Genomic DNA, 14263 nt, shown 5'->3' with positions numbered 1-14263 from the left:
CCATGACTTTTGCAGATCTGAAGTTTCCTTGCGGAGATAGCCCATGCTATATCTTGCATTTGTTAGGAAAAACTGCTTATAGTATGAAAAGTGCCCATTGCAGAAAAAGCTCAAATTCGAAAAACAAACACATATTCCTGTTCCCCTGCCTCCCCGAAGACCAAAAACCCATGACTTTTGCAGATGTGAAATTTCCTTGCAGAGATAGCCCATGCTATATCTTGCATTTGTTAGGAAAAACTGCTTAGAGCATGAAAAGTGCCCATTGCAGAAAGAGCTCAAATTTGAAAAACAAACACGTATTCATGTTCCCTTGTCTCCCCGAAGACCAAAAAACCATGACTTCTGCAGATGTGAAGTTTCCTTGTGGAGGTAGCCCATGCTATATCTTGCATTTGTTAGGAAAAACTGCTTAGAGCATGAAAAGTGCCCATTGCAGAAAGAGCTCAAATTCGAAAAACAAACACGTATTCATGTTCCCCCGGCTCAATGAACACCAAAAAACCATGAGTTTTGCAGATCTGAAGTTTCCTTGCGGAGATAGCCCATGATATATCTTGCATTTGTTAGGAAAAACTGCTTATAGTATGAAAAGTGCCCATTTCACAAAGAGCTCAAATTCAAAAAACAAACACATATTCCTGTTCCCCTGCCTCCCCGAAGACCAAAAAACCATGACTTTTGCAGATGTGAAGTTTCCTTGCGGAGATAGCCCATGCTATATCTTGCATTTGTTAGGAAAAACTGCTTAGAGCATGAAAAGTGCCCATTGCAGAAAGAGCTCAAATTCGAAAAACAAACACGTATTCATGTTCCCCTGCCTCCCCGAAGACGAAAAAACCATGACTTTTGCAGATCTGAAGTTTCCTTGCGGAGATAGCCCATGCTATATCTTGCATTTGTTAGGAAAAACTGCTTAGAGCATGAAAAGTGCCCATTGCAGAAAGAGCTCAAATTCGAAAAACAAACACGTATTCATGTTCCCCTGCCTCCCCGAAGACGAAAAAACCATGACTTTTGCAGATCTGAAGTTTCCTTGCGGAGATAGCCCATGCTATATCTTGCATTTGTTAGGAAAAACTGCTTAGAGCATGAAAAGAGCCCATTGCAGAAAGAGCTCAAATTCGAAAAACAAACACGTATTCCTGTTCCCCTGCCTCCCCGAAGACCAAAAAACCATGACTTTTGCAGATCTGAAGTTTCCTTGCGGAGATAGCCCATGCTATATCTTGCATTTGTTAGGAAAAACTGCTTATAGTATGAAAAGTGCCCATTTCACAAAGAGCTCAAATTCAAAAAACAAACACATATTCCTGTTCCCCTGCCTCCCCGAAGACCAAAAAACCATGACTTTTGCAGATGTGAAGTTTCCTTGCGGAGATAGCCCATGCTATATCTTGCATTTGTTAGGAAAAACTGCTTAGAGCATGAAAAGTGCCCATTGCAGAAAGAGCTCAAATTCGAAAAACAAACACGTATTCATGTTCCCCCGGCTCACTGAACACCAAAAAACCATGACTTTTGCAGATCTGAAGTTTCCTTGCGGAGATAGCCCATGTTATATCTTGCATTTGTTAGGAAAAACTGCTTAGAGCATGAAAAGTGCCCATTGCAGAAAGAGCTCAAATTCGAAAAACAAACACGTATTCATGTTCCCCTGCCTCCCCGAAGACGAAAAAACCATGACTTTTGCAGATCTGAAGTTTCCTTGCGGAGATAGCCCATGATATATCTTGCATTTGTTAGGAAAAACTGCTTATAGCATGAAAAGTCCCCATTGCAGATAGAGCTCAAATTCACAAAACAAACACATATTCCTGTTCCCCTGCCTCCCCGAAGACCAAAAAACCATGACCTTTGCAGATCTGAAGTTTCCTTGCGGAGATAGCCCATGCTATATCTTGCATTTGTTAGGAAAAACTGCTTATAGTATGAAAAGTGCCCATTGCAGATAGAGCTCAAATTCGCAAAACAAACACATATTCCTGTTCCCCTGCCTCCCCGAAGATCAAAAAACCATGACTTTTGCAGATCTGAAGTTTCCTTGCAGAGATAGCCCATGCTATATCTTGCATTTGTTAGGAAAAACTGCTTATAGTATGAAAAGTGCCCATTGCAGAAAAATCTCAAATTCGAAAAACAAACACATATTCCTGTTCCCCTGCCTCCCCGAAGACCAAAAAACCATGACTTTTGCAGATGTGAAATTTCCTTGCGGAGATAGCCCATGCTATATCTTGCATTTGTTAGGAAAAACTGCTTAGAGCATGAAAAGTGCCCATTGCAGAAAGAGCTCAAATTTGAAAAACAAACACGTATTCATGTTCCCTTGTCTCCCCGAAGACCAAAAAACCATGACTTCTGCAGATGTGAAGTTTCCTTGTGGAGGTAGCCCATGCTATATCTTGCATTTGTTAGGAAAAACTGCTTAGAGCATGAAAAGTGCCCATTGCAGAAAGAGCTCAAATTCGAAAAACAAACACGTATTCATGTTCCCCCGGCTCAATGAACACCAAAAAACCATGAGTTTTGCAGATCTGAAGTTTCCTTGCGGAGATAGCCCATGATATATCTTGCATTTGTTAGGAAAAACTGCTTATAGTATGAAAAGTGCCCATTTCACAAAGAGCTCAAATTCAAAAAACAAACACATATTCCTGTTCCCCTGCCTCCCCGAAGACCAAAAAACCATGACTTTTGCAGATGTGAAGTTTCCTTGCGGAGATAGCCCATGCTATATCTTGCATTTGTTAGGAAAAACTGCTTAGAGCATGAAAAGTGCCCATTGCAGAAAGAGCTCAAATTCGAAAAACAAACACGTATTCATGTTCCCCTGCCTCCCCGAAGACGAAAAAACCATGACTTTTGCAGATCTGAAGTTTCCTTGCGGAGATAGCCCATGCTATATCTTGCATTTGTTAGGAAAAACTGCTTAGAGCATGAAAAGTGCCCATTGCAGAAAGAGCTCAAATTCGAAAAACAAACACGTATTCATGTTCCCCTGCCTCCCCGAAGACGAAAAAACCATGACTTTTGCAGATCTGAAGTTTCCTTGCGGAGATAGCCCATGCTATATCTTGCATTTGTTAGGAAAAACTGCTTAGAGCATGAAAAGAGCCCATTGCAGAAAGAGCTCAAATTCGAAAAACAAACACGTTTTCATCTTCCCCCGGCTCACTGAACACCAAAAAACCATGAGTTTTGCAGATCTGAAGTTTCCTTGCGGAGATAGCCCATGATATATCTTGCATTTGTTAGGAAAAACTGCTTATAGCATGAAAAGTCCCCATTGCAGATAGAGCTCAAATTCACAAAACAAACACATATTCCTGTTCCCCTGCCTCCCCGAAGACCAAAAAACCATGAGTTTTGCAGATCTGAAGTTTCCTTGCGGAGATAGCCCATGCTATATCTTGCATTTGTTAGGAAAAACTGCTTATAGCATGAAAAGTGCCCATTGCAGATAGAGCTCAAATTCGCAAAACAAACACATATTCCTGTTCCCCTGCCTCCCCGAAGACCAAAAAACCATGACTTTTGCAGATGTGAAGTTTCCTTGCGGAGATAGCCCATGCTATATCTTGCATTTGTTTGGAAAAACTGCTTAGAGCATGAAAAGTGCCCATTGCAGAAAGAGCTCAAATTCGAAAAACAAACACATATTCCTGTTCCCCTGCCTCCCCGAAGACCAAAAAACCATGACTTTTGCAGATCTGAAGTTTCCTTGCGGAGATAGCCCATGCTATATCTTGCATTTGTTAGGAAAAACTGCTTATAGCATGAAAAGTGCCCATTGCAGATAGAGCTCAAATTCGCAAAACAAACACATATTCCTGTTCCCCTGCCTCCCCGAAGACCAAAAAACCATGACTTTTGCAGATCTGAAGTTTCCTTGCGGAGATAGCCCATGCTATATCTTGCATTTGTTAAGAAAAACTGCTTATAGCATGAAAAGTGCCCATTGCAGATAGAGCTCAAATTCGCAAAACAAACACATATTCCTGTTCCCCTGCCTCCCCGAAGACCAAAAAACCATGAGTTTTGCAGATCTGAAGTTTCCTTGCGGAGATAGCCCATGATATATCTTGCATTTGTTAGGAAAAACTGCTTATAGTATGAAAATGCCCATTGCAGAAAAAGCTCAAATTCGAAAAACAAACACATATTCCTGTTCCCCTGCCTCCCCGAAGACCAAAAAACCATGACTTTTGCAGATGTGAAGTTTCCTTGCGGAGATAGCCCATGCTATATCTTGCATTTGTTAGGAAAAACTGCTTAGAGCATGAAAAGTGCCCATTGCAGATAGAGCTCAAATTCGCAAAACAAACACATATTCCTGTTCCCCTGCCTCCCCGAAGACCAAAAAACCATGACTTTTGCAGATCTGAAGTTTCCTTGCGGAGATAGCCCATGCTATATCTTGCATTTGTTAGGAAAAACTGCTTATAGCATGAAAAGTGCCCATTGCAGATAGAGCTCAAATTCGCAAAACAAACACATATTCCTGTTCCCCTGCCTCCCCGAAGACAAAAAAACCATGACTTTTGCAGATCTGAAGTTTCCTTGCGGAGATAGCCCATGCTATATCTTGCATTTGTTAGGAAAAACTGCTTACAGTATGAAAAGTGCCCATTGCAGAAAAAGCTCAAATTCGAAAAACAAACACATATTCCTGTTCCCCTGCCTCCCGAAGACCAAAAAACCATGACTTTTGCAGATGTGAAGTTTCCTTGCGGAGGTAGACCATGCTATATCTTGCATTTGTTAGGAAAAACTGCTTATAGTATGAAAAGTGCCCATTGCAGAAAGAGCTCAAATTCGAAAAACAAACACATATTCCTGTTCCCCTGCCTCCCCGAAGATCAAAAAACCATGACTTTTGCAGATCTGAAGTTTCCTTGCAGAGATAGCCCATGCTATATCTTGCATTTGTTAGGAAAAACTGCTTAGAGCATGAAAAGTGCCCATTGCAGAAAGAGCTCAAATTCGAAAAACAAACACGTATTCATGTTCCCCCGGCTCAATGAACACCAAAAAACCATGAGTTTTGCAGATCTGAAGTTTCCGTGCGGAGATAGCCCATGATATATCTTGCATTTGTTAGGAAAAACTGCTTATAGTATGAAAAGTGCCCATTTCACAAAGAGCTCAAATTCAAAAAACAAACACATATTCCTGTTCCCCTGCCTCCCCGAAGACCAAAAAACCATGACTTTTGCAGATGTGAAGTTTCCTTGCGGAGATAGCCCATGCTATATCTTGCATTTGTTAGGAAAAACTGCTTAGAGCATGAAAAGTGCCCATTGCAGAAAGAGCTCAAATTCGAAAAACAAACACGTATTCATGTTCCCCCGGCTCACTGAACACCAAAAAACCATGACTTTTGCAGATCTGAAGTTTCCTTGCGGAGATAGCCCATGTTATATCTTGCATTTGTTAGGAAAAACTGCTTAGAGCATGAAAAGTGCCCATTGCAGAAAGAGCTCAAATTCGAAAAACAAACACGTATTCATGTTCCCCTGCCTCCCCGAAGACGAAAAAACCATGACTTTTGCAGATGTGAAGTTTCCTTGCGGAGATAGCCCATGATATATCTTGCATTTGTTAGGAAAAACTGCTTATAGTATGAAAAGTGCCCATTGCAGATAGAGCTCAAATTCGCAAAACAAACACATATTCCTGTTCCCCTGCCTCCCCGAAGACCAAAAAACCATGACTTTTGCAGATGTGAAGTTTCCTTGCGGAGATAGCCCATGCTATATCTTGCATTTGTTTGGAAAAACTGCTTAGAGCATGAAAAGTGCCCATTGCAGAAAGAGCTCAAATTCGAAAAACAAACACGTATTCATGTTCCCCCGGCTCACTGAACACCAAAAAACCATGACTTTTGCAGATCTGAAGTTTCCTTGCGGAGATAGCCCATGTTATATCTTGCATTTGTTAGGAAAAACTGCTTAGAGCATGAAGAGTGCCCTTTGCAGAAAGAGCTAAAATTCGAAAAACAAACACGTATTCATGTTCCCCCGGCTCACTGAACACCAAAAAACCATGACTTTTGCAGATCTGAAGTTTCCTTGCGGAGATAGCCCATGCTATATCTTGCATTTGTTAGGAAAAACTGCTTATAGTATGAAAAGTGCCCATTGCAGAAAAAGCTCAAATTCGAAAAACAAACACATATTCCTGTTCCCCTGCCTCCCCGAAGACCAAAAAACCATGACTTTTGCAGATGTGAAATTTCCTTGCGGAGATAGCCCATGCTATATCTTGCATTTGTTAGGAAAAACTGCTTAGAGCATGAAAAGTGCCCATTGCAGAAAGAGCTCAAATTTGAAAAACAAACACGTATTCATGTTCCCTTGTCTCCCCGAAGACCAAAAAACCATGACTTCTGCAGATGTGAAGTTTCCTTGTGGAGGTAGCCCATGCTATATCTTGCATTTGTTAGGAAAAACTGCTTAGAGCATGAAAAGTGCCCATTGCAGAAAGAGCTCAAATTCGAAAAACAAACACGTATTCATGTTCCCCCGGCTCAATGAACACCAAAAAACCATGAGTTTTGCAGATCTGAAGTTTCCTTGCGGAGATAGCCCATGATATATCTTGCATTTGTTAGGAAAAACTGCTTATAGTATGAAAAGTGCCCATTTCACAAAGAGCTCAAATTCAAAAAACAAACACATATTCCTGTTCCCCTGCCTCCCCGAAGACCAAAAAACCATGACTTTTGCAGATGTGAAGTTTCCTTGCGGAGATAGCCCATGCTATATCTTGCATTTGTTAGGAAAAACTGCTTAGAGCATGAAAAGTGCCCATTGCAGAAAGAGCTCAAATTCGAAAAACAAACACGTATTCATGTTCCCCTGCCTCCCCGAAGACGAAAAAACCATGACTTTTGCAGATCTGAAGTTTCCTTGCGGAGATAGCCCATGCTATATCTTGCATTTGTTAGGAAAAACTGCTTAGAGCATGAAAAGTGCCCATTGCAGAAAGAGCTCAAATTCGAAAAACAAACACGTATTCATGTTCCCCTGCCTCCCCGAAGACGAAAAAACCATGACTTTTGCAGATCTGAAGTTTCCTTGCGGAGATAGCCCATGCTATATCTTGCATTTGTTAGGAAAAACTGCTTAGAGCATGAAAAGAGCCCATTGCAGAAAGAGCTCAAATTCGAAAAACAAACACGTATTCCTGTTCCCCTGCCTCCCCGAAGACCAAAAAACCATGACTTTTGCAGATCTGAAGTTTCCTTGCGGAGATAGCCCATGCTATATCTTGCATTTGTTAGGAAAAACTGCTTATAGTATGAAAAGTGCCCATTTCACAAAGAGCTCAAATTCAAAAAACAAACACATATTCCTGTTCCCCTGCCTCCCCGAAGACCAAAAAACCATGACTTTTGCAGATGTGAAGTTTCCTTGCGGAGATAGCCCATGCTATATCTTGCATTTGTTAGGAAAAACTGCTTAGAGCATGAAAAGTGCCCATTGCAGAAAGAGCTCAAATTCGAAAAACAAACACGTATTCATGTTCCCCCGGCTCACTGAACACCAAAAAACCATGACTTTTGCAGATCTGAAGTTTCCTTGCGGAGATAGCCCATGTTATATCTTGCATTTGTTAGGAAAAACTGCTTAGAGCATGAAAAGTGCCCATTGCAGAAAGAGCTCAAATTCGAAAAACAAACACGTATTCATGTTCCCCTGCCTCCCCGAAGACGAAAAAACCATGACTAAAACTGCTTATAGCATGAAAAGTCCCCATTGCAGATAGAGCTCAAATTCACAAAACAAACACATATTCCTGTTCCCCTGCCTCCCCGAAGACCAAAAAACCATGACCTTTGCAGATCTGAAGTTTCCTTGCGGAGATAGCCCATGCTATATCTTGCATTTGTTAGGAAAAACTGCTTATAGTATGAAAAGTGCCCATTGCAGATAGAGCTCAAATTCGCAAAACAAACACATATTCCTGTTCCCCTGCCTCCCCGAAGACCAAAAAACCATGACTTTTGCAGATGTGAAGTTTCCTTGCGGAGATAGCCCATGCTATATCTTGCATTTGTTTGGAAAAACTGCTTAGAGCAAGAAAAGTGCCCATTGCAGAAAGAGCTCAAATTCGAAAAACAAACACGTATTCATGTTCCCCCGGCTCACTGAACACCAAAAAACCATGACTTTTGCAGATCTGAAGTTTCCTTGCGGAGATAGCCCATGTTATATCTTGCATTTGTTAGGAAAAACTGCTTAGAGCATGAAGAGTGCCCTTTGCAGAAAGAGCTAAAATTCGAAAAACAAACACGTATTCATGTTCCCCCGGCTCACTGAACACCAAAAAACCATGACTTTTGCAGATCTGAAGTTTCCTTGCGGAGATAGCCCATGCTATATCTTGCATTTGTTAGGAAAAACTGCTTATAGTATGAAAAGTGCCCATTGCAGAAAAAGCTCAAATTCGAAAAACAAACACATATTCCTGTTCCCCTGCCTCCCCGAAGACCAAAAAACCATGACTTTTGCAGATGTGAAATTTCCTTGCGGAGATAGCCCATGCTATATCTTGCATTTGTTAGGAAAAACTGCTTAGAGCATGAAAAGTGCCCATTGCAGAAAGAGCTCAAATTTGAAAAACAAACACGTATTCATGTTCCCTTGTCTCCCCGAAGACCAAAAAACCATGACTTCTGCAGATGTGAAGTTTCCTTGTGGAGGTAGCCCATGCTATATCTTGCATTTGTTAGGAAAAACTGCTTAGAGCATGAAAAGTGCCCATTGCAGAAAGAGCTCAAATTCGAAAAACAAACACGTATTCATGTTCCCCCGGCTCAATGAACACCAAAAAACCATGAGTTTTGCAGATCTGAAGTTTCCTTGCGGAGATAGCCCATGATATATCTTGCATTTGTTAGGAAAAACTGCTTATAGTATGAAAAGTGCCCATTTCACAAAGAGCTCAAATTCAAAAAACAAACACATATTCCTGTTCCCCTGCCTCCCCGAAGACCAAAAAACCATGACTTTTGCAGATGTGAAGTTTCCTTGCGGAGATAGCCCATGCTATATCTTGCATTTGTTAGGAAAAACTGCTTAGAGCATGAAAAGTGCCCATTGCAGAAAGAGCTCAAATTCGAAAAACAAACACGTATTCATGTTCCCCTGCCTCCCCGAAGACGAAAAAACCATGACTTTTGCAGATCTGAAGTTTCCTTGCGGAGATAGCCCATGCTATATCTTGCATTTGTTAGGAAAAACTGCTTAGAGCATGAAAAGTGCCCATTGAAGAAAGAGCTCAAATTCGAAAAACAAACACGTATTCATGTTCCCCTGCCTCCCCGAAGACAAAAAAACCATGACTTTTGCAGATCTGAAGTTTCCTTGCGGAGATAGCCCATGCTATATCTTGCATTTGTTAGGAAAAACTGCTTAGAGCATGAAAAGAGCCCATTGCAGAAAGAGCTCAAATTCGAAAAACAAACACGTTTTCATCTTCCCCCGGCTCACTGAACACCAAAAAACCATGAGTTTTGCAGATCTGAAGTTTCCTTGCGGAGATAGCCCATGATATATCTTGCATTTGTTAGGAAAAACTGCTTATAGCATGAAAAGTCCCCATTGCAGATAGAGCTCAAATTCACAAAACAAACACATATTCCTGTTCCCCTGCCTCCCCGAAGACCAAAAAACCATGAGTTTTGCAGATCTGAAGTTTCCTTGCGGAGATAGCCCATGCTATATCTTGCATTTGTTAGGAAAAACTGCTTATAGCATGAAAAGTGCCCATTGCAGATAGAGCTCAAATTCGCAAAACAAACACATATTCCTGTTCCCCTGCCTCCCCGAAGACCAAAAAACCATGACTTTTGCAGATGTGAAGTTTCCTTGCGGAGATAGCCCATGCTATATCTTGCATTTGTTTGGAAAAACTGCTTAGAGCATGAAAAGTGCCCATTGCAGAAAGAGCTCAAATTCGAAAAACAAACACATATTCCTGTTCCCCTGCCTCCCCGAAGACCAAAAAACCATGACTTTTGCAGATCTGAAGTTTCCTTGCGGAGATAGCCCATGCTATATCTTGCATTTGTTAGGAAAAACTGCTTATAGTATGAAAAGTGCCCATTGCAGAAAAAGCTCAAATTCGAAAAACAAACACATATTCCTGTTCCCCTGCCTCCCCGAAGACCAAAAAACCATGACTTTTGCAGATGTGAAGTTTCCTTGCGGAGATAGCCCATGCTATATCTTGCATTTGTTAGGAAAAACTGCTTAGAGCATGAAAAGTGCCCATTGCAGAAAGAGCTCAAATTCGAAAAACAAACACGTATTCATGTTCCCTTGTCTCCCCGAAGACCAAAAAACCATGACTTTTGCAGATGTGAAGTTTCCTTGCGGAGATAGCCCATGCTATATCTTGCATTTGTTAGGAAAAACTGCTTAGAGCATGAAAAGAGCCCATTGCAGAAAGAGCTCAAATTCGAAAAACAAACACGTTTTCATCTTCCCCCGGCTCACTGAACACCAAAAAACCATGAGTTTTGCAGATCTGAAGTTTCCTTGCGGAGATAGCCCATGATATATCTTGCATTTGTTAGGAAAAACTGCTTATAGCATGAAAAGTCCCCATTGCAGATAGAGCTCAAATTCACAAAACAAACACATATTCCTGTTCCCCTGCCTCCCCGAAGACCAAAAAACCATGAGTTTTGCAGATCTGAAGTTTCCTTGCGGAGATAGCCCATGCTATATCTTGCATTTGTTAGGAAAAACTGCTTATAGCATGAAAAGTGCCCATTGCAGATAGAGCTCAAATTCGCAAAACAAACACATATTCCTGTTCCCCTGCCTCCCCGAAGACCAAAAAACCATGACTTTTGCAGATGTGAAGTTTCCTTGCGGAGATAGCCCATGCTATATCTTGCATTTGTTTGGAAAAACTGCTTAGAGCATGAAAAGTGCCCATTGCAGAAAGAGCTCAAATTCGAAAAACAAACACATATTCCTGTTCCCCTGCCTCCCCGAAGACCAAAAAACCATGACTTTTGCAGATCTGAAGTTTCCTTGCGGAGATAGCCCATGCTATATCTTGCATTTGTTAGGAAAAACTGCTTATAGTATGAAAAGTGCCCATTGCAGAAAAAGCTCAAATTCGAAAAACAAACACATATTCCTGTTCCCCTGCCTCCCCGAAGACCAAAAAACCATGACTTTTGCAGATGTGAAGTTTCCTTGCGGAGATAGCCCATGCTATATCTTGCATTTGTTAGGAAAAACTGCTTAGAGCATGAAAAGTGCCCATTGCAGAAAGAGCTCACATTCGAAAAACAAACACGTATTCATGTTCCCTTGTCTCCCCGAAGACCAAAAAACCATGACTTTTGCAGATGTGAAGTTTCCTTGCGGAGATAGCCCATGCTATATCTTGCATTTGTTAGGAAAAACTGCTTAGAGCATGAAAAGTGCCCATTGCAGAAAGAGCTCAAATTTGAAAAACAAACACATATTCCTGTTCCCCTGCCTCCCCGAAGACCAAAAAACCATGACTTTTGCAGATCTGAAGTTTCCTTGCGGAGATAGCCCATGCTATATCTTGCATTTGTTAGGAAAAACTGCTTATAGTATGAAAAGTGCCCATTGCAGAAAAAGCTCAAATTCGAAAAACAAACACATATTCCTGTTCCCCTGCCTCCCCGAAGACCAAAAAACCATGACTTTTGCAGATGTGAAGTTTCCTTGCGGAGATAGCCCATGCTATATCTTGCATTTGTTAGGAAAAACTGCTTAGAGCATGAAAAGTGCCCATTGCAGAAAGAGCTCAAATTCGAAAAACAAACACGTATTCATGTTCCCTTGTCTCCCCGAAGACCAAAAAACCATGACTTTTGCAGATGTGAAGTTTCCTTGCGGAGATAGCCCATGCTATATCTTGCATTTGTTAGGAAAAACTGCTTAGAGCATGAAAAGTGCCCATTGCAGAAAGAGCTCAAATTCGAAAAACAAACACGTATTCATGTTCCCCTGTCTCCCCGAAGACCAAAAAACCATGACTTTTGCAGATCTGAAGTTTCCTTGCGGAGATAGCCCATGCTATATCTTGCATTTGTTAGGAAAAACTGCTTATAGCATGAAAAGTGCCCATTGCAGATAGAGCTCAAATTCGCAAAACAAACACATATTCCTGTTCCCCTGCCTCCCCGAAGACCAAAAAACCATGACTTTTGCAGATCTGAAGTTTCCTTGCGGAGATAGCCCATGCTATATCTTGCATTTGTTAGGAAAAACTGCTTAGAGCGTGAAAAGTGCCCAATGCAGATAGAGCTCAAATTCGCAAAACAAACACATATTCATGTTCCCCTGCCTCCCCGAAGACCAAAAAACCATGACTTTTGCAGATCTGAAGTTTCCTTGCGGAGATAGCCCATGCTATATCTTGCATTTGTTAGGAAAAACTGCTTATAGTATGAAAAGTGCCCATTGCAGAAAAAGCTCAAATTCGAAAAACAAACACATATTCCTGTTCCCCTGCCTCCCCGAAGACCAAAAAACCATGACTTTTGCAGATGTGAAGTTTCCTTGCGGAGATAGCCCATGCTATATCTTGCATTTGTTAGGAAAAACTGCTTAGAGCATGAAAAGTGCCCATTGCAGAAAGAGCTCACATTCGAAAAACAAACACGTATTCATGTTCCCCTGCCTCCCCGAAGACCAAAAAACCATGACTTTTGCAGATGTGAAGTTTCCTTGCGGAGATAGCCCATGCTATATCTTGCATTTGTTAGGAAAAACTGCTTATAGCATGAAAAGTGCCCATTGCAGATAGAGCTCAAATTCGCAAAACAAACACATATTCCTGTTCCCCTGCCTCCCCGAAGACCAAAAAACCATGACTTTTGCAGATCTGAAGTTTCCTTGCGGAGATAGCCCATGCTATATCTTGCATTTGTTAGGAAAAACTGCTTATAGTATGAAAAGTGCCCATTGCAGAAAAAGCTCAAATTCGAAAAACAAACACATATTCCTGTTCCCCTGCCTCCCCGAAGACCAAAAAACCATGACTTTTGCAGATGTGAAGTTTCCTTGCGGAGATAGCCCATGCTATATCTTGCATTTGTTAGGAAAAACTGCTTAGAGCATGAAAAGTGCCCATTGCAGAAAGAGCTCAAATTCGAAAAACAAACACGTATTCATGTTCCCTTGTCTCCCCGAAGACCAAAAAACCATGACTTTTGCAGATGTGAAGTTTCCTTGCGGAGATAGCCCATGCTATATCTTGCATTTGTTAGGAAAAACTGCTTAGAGCATGAAAAGTGCCCATTGCAGAAAGAGCTCAAATTCGAAAAACAAACACGTATTCATGTTCCCCTGTCTCCCCGAAGACCAAAAAACCATGACTTTTGCAGATCTGAAGTTTCCTTGCGGAGATAGCCCATGCTATATCTTGCATTTGTTAGGAAAAACTGCTTATAGCATGAAAAGTGCCCATTGCAGATAGAGCTCAAATTCGCAAAACAAACACATATTCCTGTTCCCCTGCCTCCCCGAAGACCAAAAAACCATGACTTTTGCAGATGTGAAGTTTCCTTGCGGAGATAGCCCATGCTATATCTTGCATTTGTTAGGAAAAACTGCTTAGAGCATGAAAAGTGCCCATTGCAGAAAGAGCTCAAATTCGAAAAACAAACACGTATTCATGTTCCCCCGGCTCACTGAACACCAAAAAACCATGACTTTTGCAGATGTGAAGTTTCCTTGCGGAGATAGCCCATGCTATATCTTGCATTTGTTAGGAAAAACTGCTTATAGCATGAAAAGTGCCCATTGCAGATAGAGCTCAAATTCGCAAAACAAACACATATTCCTGTTCCCCTGCCTCCCCGAAGACCAAAAAACCATGACTTTTGCAGATCTGAAGTTTCCTTGCGGAGATAGCCCATGCTATATCTTGCATTTGTTAGGAAAAACTGCTTATAGTATGAAAAGTGCCCATTGCACAAAAAGCTCAAATTCGAAAAACAAACACATATTCCTGTTCCCCTGCCTCCCCGAAGACCAAAAAACCATGACTTTTGCAGATGTGAAGTTTCCTTGCGGAGATAGCCCTGTTATATCTTGCATTTGTTAGGAAAAACTGCTTAGAGCATGAAAAGTGCCCATTGCAGAAAGAGCTCAAATTCGAAAAACAAACACGTATTCATGTTCCCCCGGCTCACTGAACACCAAAAAACCATGACTTTTGCAGATGTGAAGTTTCCTTGCGGAGATAGCCCATG

This window comes from Vipera berus (assembly GCF_964194415.1).
Source record: "Vipera berus genome assembly, contig: HAP1_SCAFFOLD_27, whole genome shotgun sequence".
Classification (NCBI taxonomy): Eukaryota; Metazoa; Chordata; class Lepidosauria; order Squamata; family Viperidae; genus Vipera; species Vipera berus.
This window is presented reverse-complemented; position numbering follows the sequence as displayed.